Source organism: Scyliorhinus torazame, chromosome 5, assembly GCF_047496885.1.
Source record: "Scyliorhinus torazame isolate Kashiwa2021f chromosome 5, sScyTor2.1, whole genome shotgun sequence".
Taxonomy (NCBI): Eukaryota; Metazoa; Chordata; class Chondrichthyes; order Carcharhiniformes; family Scyliorhinidae; genus Scyliorhinus; species Scyliorhinus torazame.
Window position 1 is genome coordinate 92,761,082 of NC_092711.1, and position 22,892 is coordinate 92,783,973.

General features: G+C 46.9%; 2 long non-coding RNA genes across 2 annotated transcripts; both read right to left on the minus strand.

Annotated features, from left to right (window-relative positions):
• Positions 1-2,025: 2,025 nt before the first annotated feature.
• LOC140418941 (uncharacterized) lies at positions 2,026-11,942 on the minus strand. Its single transcript, XR_011945431.1, has 2 exons — positions 11,849-11,942; positions 2,026-9,931 (listed from the first exon to the last, which is right to left on the minus strand). It is a non-coding gene; the product is annotated as an uncharacterized lncRNA (long non-coding RNA).
• A 4,297-nt stretch (positions 11,943-16,239) lies between these two features.
• On the minus strand, positions 16,240-22,115 carry LOC140418943 (uncharacterized). The gene is made up of 2 exons (XR_011945432.1): positions 21,090-22,115; positions 16,240-20,686 (listed from the first exon to the last, which is right to left on the minus strand). It is a non-coding gene; the product is annotated as an uncharacterized lncRNA (long non-coding RNA).
• Between the last annotated feature and the right edge of the window lie 777 nt (positions 22,116-22,892).

Genomic DNA, 22,892 nt, shown 5'->3' on the forward strand with positions numbered 1-22,892 from the left:
GCGGCACATGTGCCAACGCACAAATAGACCGTCTCCAAACCCTCCACGAGGACCTCTGCCACCCGTGGGTCACTCGGTTCTACCATTTTATAAAGTCCCGCAACCTCCCCTACTCCGTGGAGGAGGTCCGTACTGTCACCAGGAACTGCCACATCTGCGCTGAGTGCAAACCGCATTTTTTCAGGCCAGATAGAGCATACCTGATCAAGGCTTCCCGCCCCTTTGAACGCCTCAGTCTGGATTTCAAAGGGCCCCTCCCCTCCACCGACTGAAACACATACTTCCTGATTGTGGTGGACGAGTACTCCCGCTTCCCTTTCGCCATCCCCTGCCCCGACATGACAGCGGCCACAGTTATTAAAGCCCTGAGCACTATATTCACACTGTTCGGTTGCCCCGCATATATCCATAGCGACAGGGGGTCCTCCTTCATGAGTGATGAGCTGCGCCAGATCCTGCTCAGCAAGGGCATAGCCTCGAGCAGGACGACCAGCTACAACCCCCGGGGCAACGGGCGAGTAGAGAGGGAGAACGGCACGGTCTGGAAGACCGTCCTACTGGCCCTACGGTCCAGAGATCTCCCAGTTTCACGGTGGCAGGAGGTCCTCCCGGACGCTCTCCACTCCATCCGGTCGCTGCTGTGTACCACCACTAACCAAACGCCTCATGAGCGCCTCCTTGTCTTCCCCAGGAAATCTTCCTCCGGAACGTCGCTGCCGACCTGGCTGGCGGCCCCAGGACCCATCTTGCTCCGGAAACACGTGCGGGCGCACAAGTCGGACCCGTTGGTCGAGAGGGTTCATCTCCTCCACGCGAACCCGCAGTACGCCTACGTGGCGTACCCCGACGGCCGACAGGACACGGTCTCCCTGCGCGACCTGGCGCCCGCCGGCAACACGCACACCTCCCCGACACCGATCACCCCCTCCCTGCCACCGGCGCACCCCGCGACCGCCCCCGTCTCGGGAGGATCGCTCCTCCTCCCATGTCCGACCAGGAGTGAAACTGAAGCAGACACCGAAAAGATCCCGGAGACGACAATGCGGGAACAAGCACCTGCACCACCACCGGGGCTGAGGCGATCAACAAGGAAGACCAGACCGCCCGCTCGACTCGTGGCATTGGTGTAACACAAGAATGTTCTTTTTTTCCTCTTACGAATTTAGGAAATAGTTCACAAACCCTGTACATAGCCCAATGTAGGGCAAAGCGTAGAGCATTGAAAAGACATGGCAAAAATTTTCTCCTCCCAGGACCAGCCTTGTAAACCCCTACCACCATGCGAACCACCACCCCGCCGGGTTCATTTTTAACAAGGGGTGAATGTGGTAGTATGCATTAGGGGTCATGTGGGACTGTGAAGCCGTGATGCTATTGGCTGACAGATCCCCGGTCCTGGTTGGCTGTTGATCTCTAGCTCCGCCCTGAAGGCGGAGTATAAGAACCAGGAGTTCTCCCCGCAGCTCCAGTCTGTTGCTGAACTGCGGGGAACAAGTCACGCTTAATAAAGCCTCATCGACTTCATCTCTATTCGTCTCTCGTAAGTCATTGTGCGCTACAGGTTGATCATGTTATTTTTGAAAATAAAGATCTCGTCTTTACAATATAATTACCGAATACACCAATTCATTAATGATAATCAATGTTCACTACTGAATAATCATTAATGTAATTATTGTTTTTTGCGATGAAATCAATACATAGTTAATATAGAAAAGGTACAGTAGGTGAAATGGCTGCAGAAAGGCACATGTTAGAGGTATAAAAGGGCTTCTTGACCTTATTACTAAGGCCAGTGAGTACACTATGAAAATAACAATATACGGGCAGCAAGGTTGCGCAATGGTTAGCACTGCTACCTCATGGCGCCGTGGTCCCAGGTTCGATCCCGACCCTGGGTCACTGTCATGTGAATTTTGCATTCGTCCTGTGGTTTTGTTGGTTTCACCCCCACAACACAATGATGTGCAGGGTAGGTGGATTGACCATGCTAAATTGTTCCTTAATTGGAAAAACTGAATTGGGTACTCTAAATTTATTTTTAATAATGAAAATAACAATTTAAAAACTAAATGTGATCACACATGTGTACTTACAGCTTCCTACATTACAACAGTGAATGTTTTTCAAAAGTACTCCATCGGCTTTAAAACACTTTAGAAGGTCCAGTGGTAGTGAGAGGTTTGATAGAAATGTACATTTGTTCTAATTGTCTTCAAACTAAGATATATTACACTTGGTGTCCTCACCAATTTATTGATAAAGGTCGAGTCTTAATTTTGTGTAATAACCACGTCAATGACACCATTTTCAATACTCTGAAATTCCAGACATACCATATGCACAATTATTTATTGGATTGAACACTGGTCCTCAGCTCTGAGACCGCAGTGCTAACCACTGTGTCACCTAACGATTTAGATGAGGGAACAAAATGCAATATCTCCAAATTTGCAGATGACACAAGTTGTGTGGGAGGGTGAGCTGTGAGGAGGTTGCAGAGATCCTTCAGTGTGATTTGCACAAGTTGAGTGAGTGGGCAAATGAATGACAGATACAGTATAATTTGGAGAAATGCGAGGTTATCCAGTTTGGTAGCAAAACGAGAAGGCAGGCTATTATCTGAATTGTCATAAATTAGGAGGGAAATGTGCAACGAGACCTGGATATCCTCGTACATGTCACTGAAGGTAAGCATGCAGCGACAGCAGGCGGTAAAGAAGGCAAATGGTGTGCTAGCCTTCATTGCGAGCGGATTCGAGTACAGGAGCAGGGATATCTTGCTGTCATATACAGGGGTTTGGCCATACCTGGAATATTGTGTGCAGTTTTGCTCTCCTTATCTGAGGAAGGATGTTCTTGCTCTCGAGGGAGTGCAGAGCAGGTTTATCAGACTGATTCCTGGGATGGTGGGACTGACGTATGAGAGATTGAATCAGTTAGGATTGTATTCGCTGGAGTTCAGAAGAATTGGGGGGGGGGATCTCATAGAAACCTGTAATATTCTAACAGGGCTTGACAGGGGAGATGCAGGAAAGATTATCCCGATGGTGTGAGTTTACAGAACCAGAGGTCACAGTCTGAGGATACGGGGTAGACCATTTAGACAGAGATGAGTAATTTCTTCATCAGAGAGTGGTGAGCCTGTGGAATTTGTTACCACGGGAAATAGTTGAGGCCAATACATTGTATGTTTTCAGGAAACAGTTACATATAGCACTTGGAGCGAAGGCAATAAAAGGAGATGGAGGGGAAATCGGGATTAAGCTATTGAGTTGGATGATAAGCCATGATCATAATGAATGGCAGAGCAGACGCAAAGGGCCAAATGGTCTCATCCTGCTCCTATTTTCTGTGTTTCTATGTAATCCCTTCCCACACTGAGAGCAGGTGAATGGCTTCTCCTCAGTGTGAACTCCCTGGTGTGTCTGCAGGATAAGCTGGCACCCCTGATGATGGAGATATTTGAGGAGGCGATAGGGAAGGGGGTGTTACCACAAACTTTGGGGCAGGCATCGGCTTCCCTGTTGCTTAAAAACGATAAGGATCCGATGGAGTGTGGGTTGTTTCAGCCCATATCCCTTTTAAACGTGAACGCAAAGGTATTAGCGAAGGTACTGGCAGGTAGGCAGGAAGAGTGCCTCCTGAAGGTGGTAGGTGACGATCAGACGGGGTTTGTGTGAGGGAGGCAGCTCTTTTCGAACATTAGGAGGATACTGAACGTGGTTATGGCACCGGCGGAGGGGAAGGAAACAGAGCTAGATGTGGCACTGGACGCCGAGAAAGCATTTGACCAAGTAGAATGGGGACACTTGATAGCAGTTCTGGAGCGGTTTGGGATTGGTCCACGATTTGTGGACTGGGTAAAGCTACTGTATAAGGAGCCGGGGCCAGTGTCCGCACAAAAACATCAGCTCGAGAGACTTTTGTCTCCACCGTGGGACTAGGCAGGGATGTCCTATGTCCCCCCCCCTGCTGTTTGAACATAGAACATAGAACGATACAGCGCAGTACAGGCCCTTCGGCCCACGATGTTGCACTGAAACAAAAGCCATCTAACCTACACTATGCCATTCTCATCCATATGCTTATCCAATAAACTTTTAAATGCCCTCAATGTTGGCGAGTTCACTACTGTTGCAGGTAGGACATTCCACGGCCTCACCACTCTTGCGTAAAGAACCTACCTCTGACCTCTGTCCTATATCTATTACCCCTCAGTTTAAAGCTATGTCCCCTCGTGCTAGCCATTTCCATCCGCGGGAGAAGGCTCTCACTGTCCACCCTATCTAACCCCCTGATCATTTTGTATGCCTCTATTAAGTCTCCTCTTAACCTTCTTCTCTCTAACGAAAACAACCTCAAGTCCATCAGCCTTTCCTCATAAGATTTTCCCTCCATACCAGGCAACATCGTGGCAAATCTCCTCTGCACCCGCTCCAAAGCTTCCACGTCCTTCCTATAATGCGGTGACCAGAACTGTACGCAATACTCCAAATGCGGTCGTACCAGAGTCTTGTACAGCTGTAACATGACCTCATGACTCCGGAACTCAATCCCTCTACCAATAAAGGCCAACACTCCATAGGCCTTCTTCACAACCCTATCAACCTGGGTGGCAACTTTCAGGGATCTATGTACATGGACACCTAGATCCCTCTGCTCATCCACACTTCCAAGAACTTTACCATTAGCCAAATATTCTGCATTCCTGTTATTCCTTCCAAAGTGAATCACCTCACACTTCTCTACATTAAACTCCATTTGCCACCTCTCAGCCCAGCTCTGCAGCTTATCTATGTCCCTCTGTAACCTGCTACATCCTTCCGCACTGTCGACAACACCACCGACTTTAGTGTCGTCTGCAAATTTACTCACCCACCCTTCTCTAGGTCATTGATAAAAATGACAAACAGCAACGGCCCCAGAACAGATCCTTGTGGTACGCCACTTGTAACTGAACTCCATTCTGTACATTTCCCATCAACCACCACCCTCTGTCTTCTTTCAGCTAGCCAATTTCTGATCCACATCTCTAAATCACCCTCAATCCCCAGCATCCGTATTTTCTGCAATAGCCTACCGTGGGGAACCTTATCAAACGCTTTACTGAAATCCATATACACCACATCAACTGCTCTACCCTCGTCTACCTGTTCAGTCACCTTCTCAAAGAACTCGATAAGGTTTGTGAGGCATGACCTACCCTTCACAAAGCCATGCTGACTATCCCTAATCATATTATTCCTATGTAGATGATTATAAATCTTGTCTCTTATAATCCCCTCCAAGACTTTACCCACAACAGACGTGAGGCTCACCGGTCTATAGTTGCCAGGGTTGTCTCTACCCCCCTTCTTGAACAAAGGGACCACATTTGCTATCCTCCAGTCCTCTGGCATTATTCCTGTAGCCAATGATGACATAAAAATCAAAGCCAAAGGCCCAGCAATCTCTTCCTCGGCTTCCCAGAGAATCCTAGGATAAATCCCATCAGGCCCCGGGGACTCATCTATTTTCAGCCTGTCCAGAATTGCCAACACCTCTTCCCTACGTACCTCATTGCCATCTATTCTAATAGCCTGGGTCTCAGCATTCTCCTCCACAACATTATCTTTTTTCTGAGTGAATACTGACGAAAAATATTCATTTAGTATCTCGCCTATCTCTTCAGACTCCACACACAACTTCCCATCCCTGTCCTTGACTGGCCCTACTCTTACCCTAGTCATTCTTTTATTCCTGACATACCTATAGAAAGCTTTTGGGTTTTCCTTGGGTTTGCACTCGCGATTGAGCCGTTGACCATCGCAAAATCGCCATTGGCCAAGAGGTTTGGGGGTATGGAAAGGAATAGTGCGGGGGGGTGGATAGAGCACAGGACGCCCTTGTATGCCGACAACTTGTTATTATATGTGTCGGAACCGAGTATGTCAAGAGGGGGAATATTGGAGCTGCTGCGGGTGTTTGCGTCTTTCTCGGGGTACAAATTAAATTGAGACAAGAGTGAGTATTTTGTGGTGTTTCGGCCGGGGGTGTGGGCAGGGGTGGGGGGGGGGCCTGCCATTCCGTTGGGCAGTGGTTCACTTTAGATATCTGGGTGTGCCGGTTGCTCGGGATTGGAGGGGGGTGGGGGTCATTGGAGGGTCGGTTAAAATGAACACGGTGCTGCGATTTCTGTTTATTTTCCAATGCCTGCCGATTTTGCTGCCAAAAGCATTTTTTGGAGAGCTTTAAGGAATAATTTCCTACAAGTGGAAACATCTTCTCCATGTCCACTCTACCCAGGCCTCGCAGTATCCTGTAAGTTTTAATAAGATACCCCCATATTCTTCTAAACTCCCAACGAGTACAGACCCAGAGTCCTCAACCGTTCCTCATACGACAAGCTCTTCATTCCAGGGATCATTCTTGTAAACCTCCTCTGGACCTTTCCAAGGCCAACACATCCTTCTTAGATACGGGGCCCAAAACTGCTCATAATACTCCAAATGGGGTCTGATCAGAGCCTGCTACAGCCTCAGAATTACATCCCTGGTCTTGTATTCTAGCCCACTCGACCTGAATACATTGCATTTGCCTTCTTAACTGCTGACTGAACCTGCACGTTAACCTTTAAAAAAAAATTTGGAGTATCCAATTCATTTTTTCCAATTAAGGGGATGATTAGCGTGGCCAATCCACCCACCCTGCACATCTTTGGGATGTGGGGGCGAAACCCACGCAAACACGGGCAGAATGTGCAAACTCCACCCGGGCAGTGACCCAGAGCCAGGATTGAACCTGGGACCTCGGCGCCGTGAGGCTGCAGTGCATCTGCATGTTAACCTGAAGAGAATCTTGAACAAGGACTCCCAAGTTCCTTTGTGCTTGTGATTTCCTCAGCATTTTCCCATTTAGAAAATAGTCTATGCCTCCATTTCTCCTTCCAAAGTGCATAACCTCACACTTTTCCACATTGTATTCCATCTGCCACTTCTTTGCCCACTCTCCTAGCCTTGCTCAGCATTGCTTCTTTTTCTAATCACTTTAAATGAATGCCCTGTTTCTAATCTTGCCCTAAATGTGACTTGCTGGATCAAACGTCTATTGCAAATCCTTAGTTTTAATGTGGTCAAGTGTCTTTCCATTTGAGAACTGTTCAATAAATTTATTAGAACTATTTGTAGCTAGGGCAGCACATGGAGCAGTGGTTAGCACTGGGACTACAGCACTGAGGACCCAGGTTTGAATCCTGGCACTGGGTCACTGTCCGTGTGGAGTTTGCACATTCTCCCCATGTCTGCATGGGCTTCACCCCCCCAACCCAAAGATGTGCAGGTTAGGTGGATTGGCCACGCTAAATTGCCCCTTAATTGGAAAAAAAATTAATAATAATTGGGTACTCTGAATTTTTTTTTTAAAGGATTATTTGTAGCTTCCCCACCAATCAGTTTTTTCCATTCTCCTGAAATGACCTTATTTTTATCGGGAGTTAACTGAAGTGTGTTCCTAACCTCTCATTATCTAAATGAAAATGAAATGAAAATCGCTTATTGTCACAAGTAGGCTTCAAATGATGTTACTGTGAAAAGCCCCGAGTCGCCACATTCCAGTACCTGTTCGGGGAGGCTGGTACGGGAATTAACCGTGCTGCTGGCCTGCCTTGGTCTGCTTTCAAAGCCAGCGATTTAGCCCTGTGCTAAACAGCCCCCAAAGTTCCATTTACTACTTTTCTGTCCACCTGACCCAGTCCATGGCTTTCTCCCTCATCGTCTAAAACACATGAGCAACTTTTGCGTAATCCTGGTGCGTACATTTAAGTCTAAATCATTGATATATACCAGAAAACTGTGGAGCCCCACTGGAAATAGACGTCCTGGCATCATTCAGTCCTAGATGTGACTAACAGCAGCAACAACAGCTGATTCCAAACCCTGCTGTTGCCTGTGAACTTGCTGATGTCTGTGCAGGTTGTTTGACTGAGTGAATCTCCTCCCACACACGGAGCAGTTAAACAGCCTCTCCCCAGTACCGCTCCCACATGTGGGCGACACGGTAGCACAGTGGTTAGCACTGTTGCTTCACAGTTCCATGTTCCCAGGTTTGATTCCCGGCTTGGGTCACTGGCTGTGCGGAGTCTGCACGTTGCCCCCAGTGTCTGCATGGGTTTCCTCCGGGTGCTCCGGTTTCCCCCCACAGTCCAAAGGTGTGCAGGTTAGATGGATTGGCCATGCTAAATTGCCCTTAGTGTCCAAAAAGGTGAGGTGGGGTTATGGGTTAGGTTGGTGGTGTGGGCTTAAGTAAGGTGCTCTTTGCAAGGGCCAGTGCACTCGATGGGCCAAATGCCCTCCTTCTGCACTGTAAATTCTATGATTCGGTTTCAGTGTGAACTCGCTGGTGTTTCAGCAGATTCAGTTTACTTTTAAATGAAATGAAATGAAATGAAAATCGTTTATTGTCACAAGTAGGCTTCAAATGAAGTTACTGTGAAAAGCCCCTAGTCGCCATATTCCGGCACCTGTTCGGGGAGGCTGGTACGGGAATTGAACCGGGCTGCTCGGAACATTTAAAAGGTCTCTGATCAGTGTGAACAAGTTGGTTTGAAGTCAGGTGGGATGACTGAGTGAATTTCTTGTCACACACGGGTCAAGTGTACGGTCTCTGTCCAGTGTGAACTCGCTGGTGTTGCAGAAGCTGGTATGAACAGGTGACTCCCTTCCCACACACGGAGCAGGTGAATGACCTCTCCCCAGTGTGAGTGCATTGGTGGTTCAGTAAATTGCTTTTCCTTTTAAACCTCTTCTCACAGTCAGCACATTTAAAACGTCTCTGATCAGTATGAACAAGTTGGTGGCTCAGGAGGAGTGATGATCGAGTGAATCCCTTTCCACAAACGGAGCAGGTGAATGGCTTCTCTCCAGTGTGAGTGCGTTGATGTGTCAGTAAATCCTTTCTGTGTTTAAAGCTCTTTTCACAGTCAGCACATTTAAACGGTCTCTGGTCAGAGTGAATCTGATGGTGAATCCGAAGGTTTGACAAATCATTAAATCCCTTCCCACATTCCAAACAGGTGAACGGCCTCTCCCCAGTGTGAGTGCGTTGATGTAACAGTAAATCCTTTCTGCTTTTAAAGCTCTTAAGCTCTTTCCACAGTCAGCACATTTAACAGGTCTCTCATCAGTATGAACAAGTTGGTGTGTCAAGAGGTGGGGTGACCGAGTGAATCCCTTCCCACACACCGAGCAGGTGAATGGCCTCTCCCCAGTGTGAGTGCGTTGATGTATCAGTAAATCATTTCTGCTTTTAAAGCTCTTCTCACAGTCAGCACATTTAAAAGGTCTCCTATCAGTATGAACAAGTTGGTGTGTCAGGAGGTTTGATGACCGAGTGAATCCCTTCCCACACACCGAGCAGGTGAACGGCCTTTCCCCAGTGTGAATACGTCGATGAGTTTCCAATTCAGATGGGTAATTGAATCCCATCCCACAGTCCCCACATTTCCACGCTTTCTCCATGGTCATTGACAGGTTATCAGGTGTAGGTGGGATGCAGATTTGCAGTCACTATCAGATCAGCCGTGATGTTATTAAATGGTGGAACAGGCTCACGGGGCTGAATGTCCTATTGCTGCTTCTTGATTCCTTTGGTGCAAATGTCCTTGTGTCTCTCCAACTTGGATCATCAGTTGAAGCCGGAGTACGGTGTCTCCCTGATGTAAATGCTGCAATTTAATTTCATGCTGTGTGATTGGTTACAGCTCAGTTACAGCTAACTGTGGACAATTAGTTAGATGTCTGTGTCTCGCTGCTTTTCCAATCACAGTGATTTTTGAATTTTGTTTCCAAAAGACAAAACAGACAAACATTTCTCCTTCCACGTTGAAAGGCCGGTCCTGATGAATCAAGTGACTCTGTCAGATCTCGACATGATGTTTGCATCTGCAAATATTCTGTAAAAGATTATATTGAAATACTGTGAATATATAAGATACAAACAGGCCATTCTCTCAGATTCTGCTGCTGTCAATACTCGGCACACATCCCCGTCTGTCCCACCTATCAAATCTCAGCCTTTCAGTTGATTTTCGATTCCATTTTCTCTCATGTGTTTGTCACGTTTCCTTTTGAAAACATCTCGGCACTTTCCTCAACTCCTTTCCAAGGTAATGAGTTGCACATTCTGAACCTGTAATAAATAATTTTGGCTGTATTGTCCCCTTGGCTTTATTCGTAACTATCTTGTATTCATGACTTGTTGTTTATTGATGGTCACTCTCTCACATCGCCCCTCTCCATTTAATCTTTCCTGAGAGCTGTAATCTCTCATGTTACAAAAGTCATCACTGTCAATGCAGGATGTGCAAATTCTCCAATTCTAACCCCCTGTAAAAGGAGTTTACAAAAGCCATCACTGTCAGTCCAGGATAGAAATTCTGAACAGGCAATTCATAGATTATCATAGAATTTACAGTGCAGAAGGAGGCCATTCGGCCCATCGAGTCTGTACCGGCTCTTGGAAAGAGCACCCTTCCCAAGGTCAACACGTCCGCCCTATCCCCATAACGCAGTAACCCCACCCAACACTAAGGGCAATTTTGGACACTAAGGGCAATTTATCATGGCCAATCCACCTAACCTGCACATCTTTGGACTGTGGGAGGAAACCGGAGCACCCGGAGGAAACCCACGCACACACGGGGGGAACGTGCAGACTCCGCACAGACAGTGACCCAAACCGGAATCGAACCTGGGACCCTGGAGCTGTGAAGCAATTGTGCTATCCACAATGCTACCGTGCTGCCCTTTCTAGTTTCTCTGGAACATTTTTTCCTCTCTTGTTCCCCCAAAGCTGTAAATCCCCGTCCCACAGACTCTCTCTCCTCCCTGGGCTGAAATCTAAACCCATCTCACTGTCTGCACCATTTCTTTCCTCCACTCCCAGTTTTCTCCCTCCCTCTCCTCTGCCTGGGTTCAGTTCTCCAGCTCCTGTCTGCAGACTGACAATAAAACCAATGGGTCTTATTGAGGATTTGGGGCCTCCAGCGGTGTTTGTGAATCCTCCCCACCCACCTGCCAGGGTTTCCTTTCTTGTCACAGGTCAGGGTCCTCATTGATTTGAGTGCAAAGTGTCAGCTCTTATTTATTATCCCCCCTGTGGTGTTGGGTGCTCTGGTGCACAGATGAGCCAACACAGTTGTATGTGGTACAACTCTATTTTATTATAACTCTTATAATACAGTTCGTTCTGGATACTCTGCACGTGCTGTCTCCCTGAGTGTGTTTGGCAATAGATGTGTCCTGGTTCTCCTCTCCAGCTAATACTGACCACCAGGGGTCGTGTCTGTGCTTTTATATCTTTCTGTCATTGGTTGTGGTGTTGTGTGTTCTGATTTGTCTGTTGGTGTGTCTATCATGATGTGTGTGTTTGAATATCATGACACCCCCCTCCCCCATCCTCTGATGTGAACCATCCTCCAGTGTCTGAAGCAGGATGGTGCCCGTTAACCTGGGCCTGTTCCCGGGAGGGAGAAGCGCCGCAGCTGCAAACCAGGGAGCTGACAATGATTGTGAAGGGTTTGCTCCAGCTCACAATGCCCGGGGACTGATTGACGGCGGGTTCGGACCAATAGGGAGAGGAGGCGGGTCTGGGTGACCGATCAGGAGCTTCTGGTCCTCCAGCCAATCAGAGTGAATGGGAGGCGGAGCAAAGCCGAGGCTCTCTTCGCCCATCCGGACCTTTCTCAGAGAAAAGCCCGAGCAGCTTTCGCCGGTTGAACTGCCGGATCCGAGTGTGGGGCCTACACGGAGTGTTTATGAGGTCTCCGGACCCACCCGCCGGCTCCATCCCTCCCTCCCTCAGGACTCACCGCCCGGGATTTGACCGGTTGAGGAATTCCGCCTGAAACCTGAGCTGTGATCAGCACTACGCATGCTCCTGCTCACGTGAGCGACCGGGTTCAGCCCCGCCCCTCATGCACTCCGGTTGATTGGAGGACCTGCTGCAACCACTCGGTCCTCCAGGCCTACCCCTCTCTTCCTATTGGCCCACATTTGCCGTCAATCACTCCCAGGGCATTGTGAGCCGGAGCATGCGCAGTGCCGATGCTTGTCTCGGCCGGGAGGTTTCACTGAAACCCGGTGGAGATTCCAAACCCCAATAAGAAGTTTCCCGGCCCGGGTTTGCATTGAGCGGCGGGACAGCTGCGGCCTGCTCCCGGTGACAGGCCTGAGTGAACGGCCGCCGGCTTTATAGAGGCTGCAAACCCGCAGGGGGCAAAACATCAGAGATAGAGTTTGTTGTGAAACCAATGGGATATTGTAAAACAGGAGGTCAGGGTTACAGTCAACAACAACAACTTCTATTTATATAACACCTTTAACATCATAAATCATCCCAGTCAACCTCACAGGAACATTATAAAACAAAGTGAGACACCCAGACACAAAAGGAGATGTTAGGACAGGTGACCAGAAACTTTTTTGGATTGGATTGGATTGGATTTGTTTATTGTCACGTGTACCGAGGTACAGGGAAAAGTATTTTTCTGCGAGCAGCTCAACAGATCATTAAGTACAAGGGAAGAAAAGGGAATAAAAGAAAATACATAATAGGGCAACACAACATATACAATGTAACTACAAAAGCATTGGCATCGGATGAAGCATACAGGGTGTAGTGTTAATGAAGTCAGTCCATAAGAGGGTCATTTAGGAGTCTGGTAACAGTGGGGAAGAAGCTGTTTTTGAGTCTGTTCATGCGTGTTCTCAGACTTCTGTATCTCCTGCCCGATGGAAGAAGTTGGAAGAGTGAGTAAGCCGGGTGGGAGGGATCTTTGATTATACTGCCCGCTTTCCTCAGGCAGCGGGAGGTGTAGATGGAGTCAATGGATGGGAGGCAGCTTCGTGTGATGGACTGGGCGGTGTTCACGACTCTCTGAAGTTTCTTGCGGTCCTGGGCCGAGCAGTTGGCATACCAGGCTGTGATGCAGCCAGATAGGATGCTTTCTATGGTGTATCTGTAATAGTTGGTAAGAGTCAATGTGGACATGCCGAATTTCCTTAGTTTCCTGAGGAAGTATAGGCGCTGTTGTGCTTTCTTGGTGGTAGCGTCGACGTGGGTGGACCAGGACAGATTTTTGGAGATGTGCACCCCTAGGAATTTGAAACTGCTAATCATCTCCACCTCGGCCCCGTTGATGCTGACGGGTGTGTACAGTACATTGCTTCCTGAAGTCAATTACCAGCTCTTTAGTTTTGCTGGCATTGAGGGAGAGATTGTTGTCGCTACACCACTCCACTAGGGTTCTCTATCTCCCTCCTGTATTCGGACTCATCGTTATTCGCGATCCGGACCACTATGGCCGTATCGTCAGCAAACATGTAGATGGAGTTGGAACCAAGTTTTGCCACGCAGTCGTGTGTGTACAGGGAGTAGAGTAGGGGGGTAAGAGATGAGTTTTAAAGAGAGTCTGAGAGTTGTTTCAATGGGTGGGGTTTCCAATCCTTCCTGCTGGCTGGATCTTCTAGTCCCACAGATCTCTCGGTCTGCTGTTCCAGTTCATTGGTTGTCTCATTGGGTTCGCTGTATGCTCCTGGTGTCTGTGGAAGAACTCCCGGAGCCTCATTCGCCTGATGAATTCCCTGGAGCGGAGAAACTACGACATCTTCGCAGCCTTCAACAAGTCACCGATGAAGACGAACATCTTGCCAAGGCCATCCCCGCTACTTTCCTTCAAACAACCGCCCAACCTCAAACAGACCATTGATTGCAGCAAACTACCCAGCGTTCAGAACAGCGACCATGATACCAAACAACCCTGCCATGGCAACGTCTGCAAGATGTGGCATGTCATCAACATGGGTACCACTATTACACGTGAGAACACCATCCAACCAAGTATGCGGGATATTCTTGTGCGACTCGGCCAACGTTATCTACCTCATATGCTGCAGCAAAGGATGTTCCGAGGCGTGGTACATTGGCGAGGCCTTGCAAACGCTGTGACAACGGACGAACGGACATTGCGCAATAATCGCCAGGCAGGAATGTTGCCTTCCAGTCGGGGAACACTTCAGCAGTCAAGGGCATTGACCCTCTGCTCTTCGGGTAAGCGTTCTCCAAGGCGGCCTTCAGGACTCGCGACAACGCAGAATCGCCGAGCAGAAACTGCTAGCCAGGTTCCGCACACGAGTACGGCCTCAACCAGGACCCAGGATTCATGTCACATTACATGCGCTTGCAAAATCCTACCAACTGTCCTCTTTAACCTGTGATTATCCCTCTCTCCAGTCACACCCTACTGACCTGTGAAGACTTAATTACTTGTAAAGACTCACATTCAAAGTATGATTTTGCATCATTTAATTTTTCTACATATAGAACATGAAAATGAAATGAAAATCGCTTATTGTCACAAGTAGGCTTCAAATGAAGTTACTGTGAAAAGCCCCTAGTCGCCACATTCCAGCACCTGTTCGGGGAGGCTGGTACGGGAATTGAACCGTGCTCCTGCTCTGCCTCGGTCTGCTTTCAAAGCCAGCGATTTACCCCTGTGCTAAACAGACAGTGCAGAAAGAGGCCATTCGGTCCATCGAGTCTGATTCGAAATTGGCAGAAGCATTAAATGCTTCTAATTTATGATGTGGAGATGCCGGTGTTGGACTGGGGTGGGCACAGTAAGAAGTCTTACAACGCCAGGTTAAAGTCCAACAGGTTTGTTTAGAATCACTGGCTTTCGGAGCACCTTTCGCACGTTAGGTGAATGTGATAACCTCTACGCTACAGAAACAGCTGGCAGTACAGTACCCAATGGCCGTGTGCAACATTCAACTGCACAGTTTTGCTGCAGCTTTCAATGGTTCGGCTGGGAGGCCAGGTCACTTATTATATGAAGACAGCTGTTCCTTTAAAACAGATGTCTCAACTTGTAAGGCCAGAAGATATAGAACTTATATTGAACTTTAGCATTTGTTCAGTAACTATCTAACGGAACAATGCTCTCTGTTCAATCATTAATGCATCATTCTTAACTTCCTGCAGAAAATTTCCACCAATTTTACTCAATATTTGTTTCATTATTCAATGTTGAACCTCAGTATATTTATTTGTTATATATGATTTCATTTTGCATTGAATAGATCTCGAGTCTTCACTCTGAATAACTCTGAAATATACACCATTGAATTGCAAACATGACTGACCAAGAAAAGAAAGCGTTTCACTGGGTAACAGAAATCCCATGAATCTTTGTTCAGTTTGACCACAGTCAGCTTTTAAACTAAGTCAAATATAGTTAAATGGAAGAGAATTGAGAATTAGGTGTTGCTTATATTTGACCCCTCTGTGTTTTGATGTGAAACATTCTGCAGCCTAAATCCCGTTCATGTATAAGAAAGGAGGGGTGACAGCAAATCCGCACTGAGCCTGGATTTCCTCATCTCCCTGAGTGGCTTTTCCTGTTTCTCCATCATTAAGGCCGAATTGTTCAAAAAGGCGGTTCAGTTAAATCTCTGCTATTTCCTCGAATTCAGTTACAGTATCGTTTGTGTCTGTCTATATGAGCACACGTTACCATTAGGTATGTTTTGGATGGTGATTAAAATATTAATCTATGTCTACAAAGCTATTAAATTCTTTTGTGAACTGAGCAAACTGCCAAGATCCGCACTTTGTTTTTTCATGTATGGAACGATCTGTCTGGACAGTACACAGAACAATACTTTTCGCTGTACCTCGGTACACGTGACAATAAATCAAATCCAATCAAAGAGACAGTTTCTTACTCGTCTTCAGATTGAACAATGAGCCTTCTCAAAAATTATTCATTCATGGGAGGTGGGCGTCACTGGCTGGGCCAGCATTTACTGCTCATTCCAATTGCCCTTGAACTGTGTCTTGAGGTTATTTCAGGGGGCACTTCCAAATCAACCACAACAATGCTGTGGATCTGGGGTCACGTGTAGGCCTGGCCACATAAGGAGAGCAGATTTCATGAAGGACATTAGTGAACCAGATGTGTTTTTACAACAATCAAGAATGTTATCATCAGACTTTTAATTCAATACTGTTATTCAATTTCACCATGTGTCACAGGCAGATTCGATCCCAGATCCCCAGAGCATTAACCTGGGTCTCTGGATTACTCGCACAGTAACAATACCATTCCTCCAATGCCTAGCCCACATAGTCTTGGCAGAATATGATGTTTAGTGTTGTGTTCTATGATCTATTCTTTCAATGACTCTACAGAATTGCTGGTGACTTAGCCAGAACAATGATTTATTAATGGACACGTGGTAAGGTAATGATCAGAATGCTATACAGACCAAGTTATCACAGAGTTAGATTTGACACTCTTGGAACTACCCTTATGTGCTAGTGGCTTCGTGCACGCTTTACAACCTTCTGCTGGTAGCTGGATGTCACCTGACTGACGCCTGACACCATCTACTGGTGGGAGGTCACACTGTTGAGTACATGTAATATATACAGGCTTATCACCACATCTTGTAACTTCTCAAAATTATAGAGTAATTTATTTTTTCAAACAAATTCTGATAGCTCTGCAGTTTCTGGAAACATTTTGGTTGATCGTGTTATTTTTTAAAATAAAGATCTAGTCTTTACAATATAATTACCTAATACACCAATTCACTAATGATGATCAATGTTCACTACTGAATAATTATGAAGATAATTATTGTTTTTTTGCTATGAAATCAATACATAGTTAATATAGAAAAGGTACAGAAGGTGAAATGGCTGCAGGAAGCCACATGCTAGAGGTATAAAAGGGCTTGCTTGACCTTGTGAATACACTATGAAAATGACAATTTTAAAACTAAATGTGATTACACATGCGTACTTACAGCTTCCTACATTACAACAGTGAATATGTTTCAAAAGTACTCCATTGGCTTTGAAACACTTTAGGAGGTCCAGTGGTAGTGAGAGGTTTTATAGAAATGTACATTTATTCTAATTGTCCGCAAACTAAGATATATTACACTCGGTGTCACCGGAATCATTGATGAAGACTGAGTCTTAATTTTGTGTAATAACCACGGTGTTGACACATTTTGAATACTCTGTGAACCTCCAGACACACCATAAGCACAATTATTTGTTGTAAAACACAGCTAGTTGTTGTGATTTGGAATACAGTCTGTAAATGGTGGTCGAGCCTCTTTAGACTGTCATTTGATATATTCCAAAAAAGAAAACAAAATAGTTGAACTCTGGGATTAAATGGTTTGCTTTACAAAGAGCTGGGATGGGAAAATGGGCCAAATAGACTCCTCTGTGCTCTCGGAGCCTTATGTCCATGTAAAACGAGCGGTAACAACCTCAAACCTACTGCCTATGAGGGTAGGAGAGGCAGAGATGACGGAAGAATTTCTATCGGAAATTGGACAGGCACTGAGAGAAATAAACCTGCACAAATTTGGGGCTAGAACAGGGCAATGGACAGATTGGCTTGCTCCAGAGAGCCGACATGGTCACAAAGGGCTGAATGGTCCTATTCTCCACGCTCCAGATGCTGTGATCTCAGGAGAGAAGTTAAACTGCTCCAGTCTCTCAAACTGACTGGAGTCCCTTATCCCTGGTGCCATTCTAGCACAATGGTTAGCACTGTTGCTTCTCAGCACAGATCCGCAGATTTGATTCCTGGTTTGGGTCACTGTCTGTGCGGAGACTGCACTTTTTCCCCGTGTCTGTGTGGGTTTCCTCCGGGTGCTCTAGTTTCCTACCACAAGTCCCTTGTGCTTGTTAGGTGAATTGCAGATTCTAAATTCTCCCTCGGTGTAACCAAACAGGCGCCGGAGTGCGGCGACTAGGGGATTTTCACAGTAACTTCATTGCAGTGTTAATGTAAGCCCACTTGTGACAATAATAAAGATTATTATTATTGTAAATGTCCTCTGCACCCTCTCTAAGAACTTCTCATGTTAAAGTGTGGGGCCCTATCTAGGGTTCCATTCCAGATGGATAGAATTGAAAAGCACGGAGGAAATGTTCAACTTGTTTAGAACCAGGGTTAGACTACACTGGGAGCACTGACAACATCGGTGATCTCCATTTAGAAAAAGGAAATAGGGGCACTGGATAAGGTGCAACAAAGATTCATAATAGACAGAACTGAGAAAATGTAATACTCATGATGTGGAGATGCCGACCATCAGGAGCATAGGGACACAGAGAGATCTGGGCGTGCAGGTCCACAGATACTTAAAAGTGGCAGCACAGGTGGAAATGGTGGTGAAGAAAGCATATGGCATGCTTGCCTTCATAGGACGGGGTATCGAGTAAAAAAGCTCAAAAATTATGTTACAATTACATAGAATGTTGGTTAGGCCACATTTGGAATACTGTGTCCCAATTCTGGTCACTGCACTACCAGAAGGACGTGGAAGCTTTGGAGAGAGAGTACAGAAAAGGTTTACCAGGATGTTGCCTGGTATGGAGGGTATTAGCTATGAGGAGAGATTGAATAAACGGGATTGTTCTCCCGAGAGAGACGGAGGCTGAGGGACGACCTGATAGAAGTTTATAAAATTATTAAGGGGTACAGATAGGGTGAACAGTTGGAGGCTTTTTCCCAGGGTAGAAATGAAATTACAAGGGGGCACAAGTTCAAGGTGAAGGTGGAAAGGTTCAGTGGAGATGTGCGGGGGAAGTTTTTTTACACAGTGGGTGGTGGTGGAGTGGAATGCTCTGCCAAGTGAGGTGGTTGAGGCAGATACGTTAGCGACCTTTAAGACTTATCTGGATAGGCACATGAACAGATGGGGTATAGAAAGATACAGGTGGTTGGTCTAGATAGGACACGTGACTGGTACAGGCTTGGAGGGCCGAAGGACCTGTTCCTGTGCTGTCTTGTTCTTTGTTCTATACAGGGCCTTGGCAAGGCTGTACCAGGAATATTGTGTGAGGTTTTGGTCTCCATATCTGAGGAAGGATGTTCTTGCTCTAGAGGGACTGCAGAGCAGGTTTACCAGACTGATTCCTGGGATGGTGGGACTGACGTATGAGAGATTGAATCAGTTAGGAATGTATTCGCTGGAGTTCAGAAGAATGGGGGATCTCAGAGAAACCTACAATATTCTAACAGGACTTGACAGGGTAGATGCAGGAAAGATTTTCCCAATGGTGGGAGTGTACAGAACCAGAGGTCGCAGTCTGAGGATACGGGCTAGACCATTTAGGACAGAGATTTCTTCAACCAGAGAGTGGTGAGTCAGTGGAATTTGTTACCACAGGAAATAGTTGAGGCCAATACATTGCATGTTTTCAAGAAGCAGTTAGATATAGCACTTTGGGCGAAGGGAATCAAAGGATATGGAGGGGAAAGCGGGATTAAGCTATTGAGTTGAATGACAAGCCATGATCATAATGAATGGCAGAGTAGGCGGGAAGGGCCAAATGGCCTCTTCCAGCTCCCATTTTCTATGTTTCTTTGTAATCCCTTCCCACACTAAGAGGAGGTGAATGGCTTCTCCCCAGTGTGAACTCGCTGATGTTTCCGCAGGACGGATGAATCAATGAATCCCTTCCCACACTGAGAGCAGATGAACGGCCTCTCCCCAGTGTGAACTCGCTGATGTTTCCGCAGGACGGATGAATCAATGAATCCCTTCCCACACTGAGAGCAGGTGAATGGCCTCTCCCCAGTGTGAATTCGCTGATGTTTCTGCAAGGCGGGTGAATCAATGAATCCCTTTCCGCACTGAGAGCAGATGAATGGCCTCTCCCCAGTGTGAATTCGCTGATGTTTCAGCAGAGCGGATGAAGCTCTGAATCTGTGCCCACACTGAGAGCAGGTGAATGGCTTCTCCCCTGTGTGAACTCGCTGGTGTGTCTGCAGACTGGATGACTGAGTGAATCTCTGCCCACAGTGAGAGCAGGTGAAAGGACGCTCACCAGTGTGAACTCGCTGATGCTTCCGCAGGTTGGATAAATCATGGAATCCCTTCCCACACGGAGAGCAGGTGAATGGCTTCTCCCCAGTGTGAATTCGCTGGTGTTTCCGCAGGGCGGATGAAGAAAGGAATCCCTTCCCACACTGAGAGCAGATGAATGGCCTCTCCCCCGTGTGAATTCGCTGATGTTTCTGCAGGGCAGATGAATCAATGAATCCTTTCCCACACTGAGGGCAGGTGAATGGCCTCTCCCCAGTGTGACTGCGTTGGTGAATCTTCAGCTCATATGGGGATCTGTATCCCTTCCCACAGTCCCCACATTTCCACGGTTTCTCCACGTTTTGGGTCTCCTCGTGTCTATCCAGATTGGACAGTCACTGGAAGCCTTGTCTATACACAGAACACGTGCAGTCTCTCCTCACTGAATGGTGTGATGTTTTTTCAGGCTGTGTAATAGTTGATGCTCTTTTCAGTAATTTCACTGGAACACTCTCACTCGGGTGTGTGTTGTGTGGGTCTCGGTGCTTTTCCAGTCACACTGATGTTTCCTCAGTTAGTTCACTGGAACACTCTCACTCGGGTGTGTGTTGTTTGGGTCTCGGTGCTTTTCCAATCACATGCACGTTCAAAATCTTTTGAAGCCGACAGATCGGACAAACATTTCTCCTTCTTGCCGATGATATCCAGAGCCCGATGATATTCAAATCAGAAGGAATCGAGTGAGTTTGTCACATTGAGACGTGATGTTTGAGATTTCTGTCTATAATTCTTCCTCTTCCAATATCCTTCAAAAACAATTTACAAAAGTCACCAGTTAGTACAGGATAGAAATTCAGAACAGACAATTCTAGTTCAATGGACATTATTTACTCTATTGTTCTCGAAAAGCTATGAATCTCCATCCCACACAATCTCCCTCCATTCTCACTCTGCTGTGTCTAATATTCAGCCTCCCAATTCTCCTGAAGGTGCTGATTCATGTTGATTGATAGATCAGCTCATTGCTTCCTGTCCAAGACACAGAGATAATAACAGGAGCAAGAGTAGACCATTCGGCCCACTGAGTCTGCTCAACCATTCAATGAGATCCTTGGCCGATCTACCTCAGCACCATTTTCCCCACACGGTCCCCATATCCCTCGATATCTTCAATATCTAGAAACCTGTTAATATTTGTCTTGAACATACCTGATGACTGAGGCTCCACATTCCTCTGGGGTAGAGAATTCCAAAGCTTCACCACATCCACGAGTGAAGAAATCCCTCCTCATCTCAGCTTTCTCTCTATTTTCGCCTGTTCCCCATAACCCTTAACTCCATTGTTAATAAAATATCTGTCAAACTTGTGCTTCAATATATTCAATGACCCCCAGATACAACTGGTCCCTGTGGAAGGGAAATCCAAAGACTAACAACCCTCTGAAGGAAGAGATGACTGGAAATCTATAACGTAGCTACAGTCTTATATTACAAGACAAGAAATAATAATACATTTACTTTATTACAAACTAAATAATATATCTAATCTGGACCATGCAACAACACTCGCGATATCTCTGTCCATTATTAATTTAATTGCCCTGAAAAGTCAGCCATCTCCTGGGGAACCCACCCCTTTAATTGTGAACATTAGGAAAGAGACAATCTTTTTTGAAATAGATTTAAAGTAACCAATTATTTATTTTTTTTGCAATTAAGGTGCAATTTAGCGTGGCCAATCCACCGACTCTGCACATCTTTGGGTTGTGGAGCTGAGACCCATGCAGACACAGGGAGAATATGCAAACTCCACACGGACAGTGACCCAGGGCCGGGATCGAAGCCGGTAAGGCCCTGTGAGGCAGCAGTGCTATGCTTTTAGTCAGTCAAATAAATGCGTCAACCGGTTAAGGCAATGTTTTTCAAACTTTTTTTCCGGGGACCCATTTTTGTCAACCGGCCAATCTTCGGGACCCAACCCGGCCGACCATCGCGACCCACGTTGGCCGGCCTTCGTGACCCACGCCGGCCGGCCTTCGTGACCCACGCCGGCCGATCTTCGTGACCCACGCCGGCCGACCTTCGTGACCCACGCCGGCCGACCTTAGTGACCCACGCCGGCCGACCTTCGTGACCCACGCCGGCCGACCTTCGTGACCCACGCCGGCCGACCTTCGTGACCCACGCCGGCCGACCTTCGTGACCCACGCCGGCCGACCTTCGGGACCCAACCCGGCCGACCATCGCGACCCACGTTGGCCGGACTTCGTGACCCACGCCGGCCGACCTTCGTGACCCACGCCGGCCGACCTTCGTGACCCACGCCGGCTGACCTTCGTGACCCACGCCGGCCGACCTTCGCGACCCACGCCGGCCGACCTTCGCGACCCACGCCGGCCGACCTTCGTGACCCACGCCGGCCGACCTTCGCGACCCACCATTTTCTCTTACCTGGTTTGCTGCTGACAAAATGAAGGATTCGCAATCGTGTCCAAAGCCCGTGATGTCAATGTTCCGGGGGCAAGACCTGCTCTCTACCTCCCTTCTAGAATATATCAAATTTTTTTTTCAATCTTCTGCGTCTCTGATTGTGCAAATTCGCTGGCAACAGCTGGCTCTTTGGGTTTTTTTTGGGGGGAGGGGTTTATTTGATAAAGTTTAACAGGAAAAAAATGCAGAAACTGAAAATGTTTTCATCCTCTAGAAATTGGAGTTTCACCACATTGTTTTTTGAAGAATAAAGGGATTAAGGGTTATGGTGTTCGGGCCGGAAAGTGGAGCTGAGTCCACAAAAGATCAGCCATGATCTCATTGAATGGTGGAGCAGGCTGGAGGGGCCAGATGGCCTACTCCTGCTTCTAGTTCTTATGTTCTTATTTCACTTAAACATTACAATTAAAAAAGTTAAAAAATAAAAGATACTTAAAAATCAATCAATTAATTGATAAAACTTCCAAATACGACCTGCAGGCACTTTGTTTTGGAATGTTTAAAAATCAAGATTAAAAACGC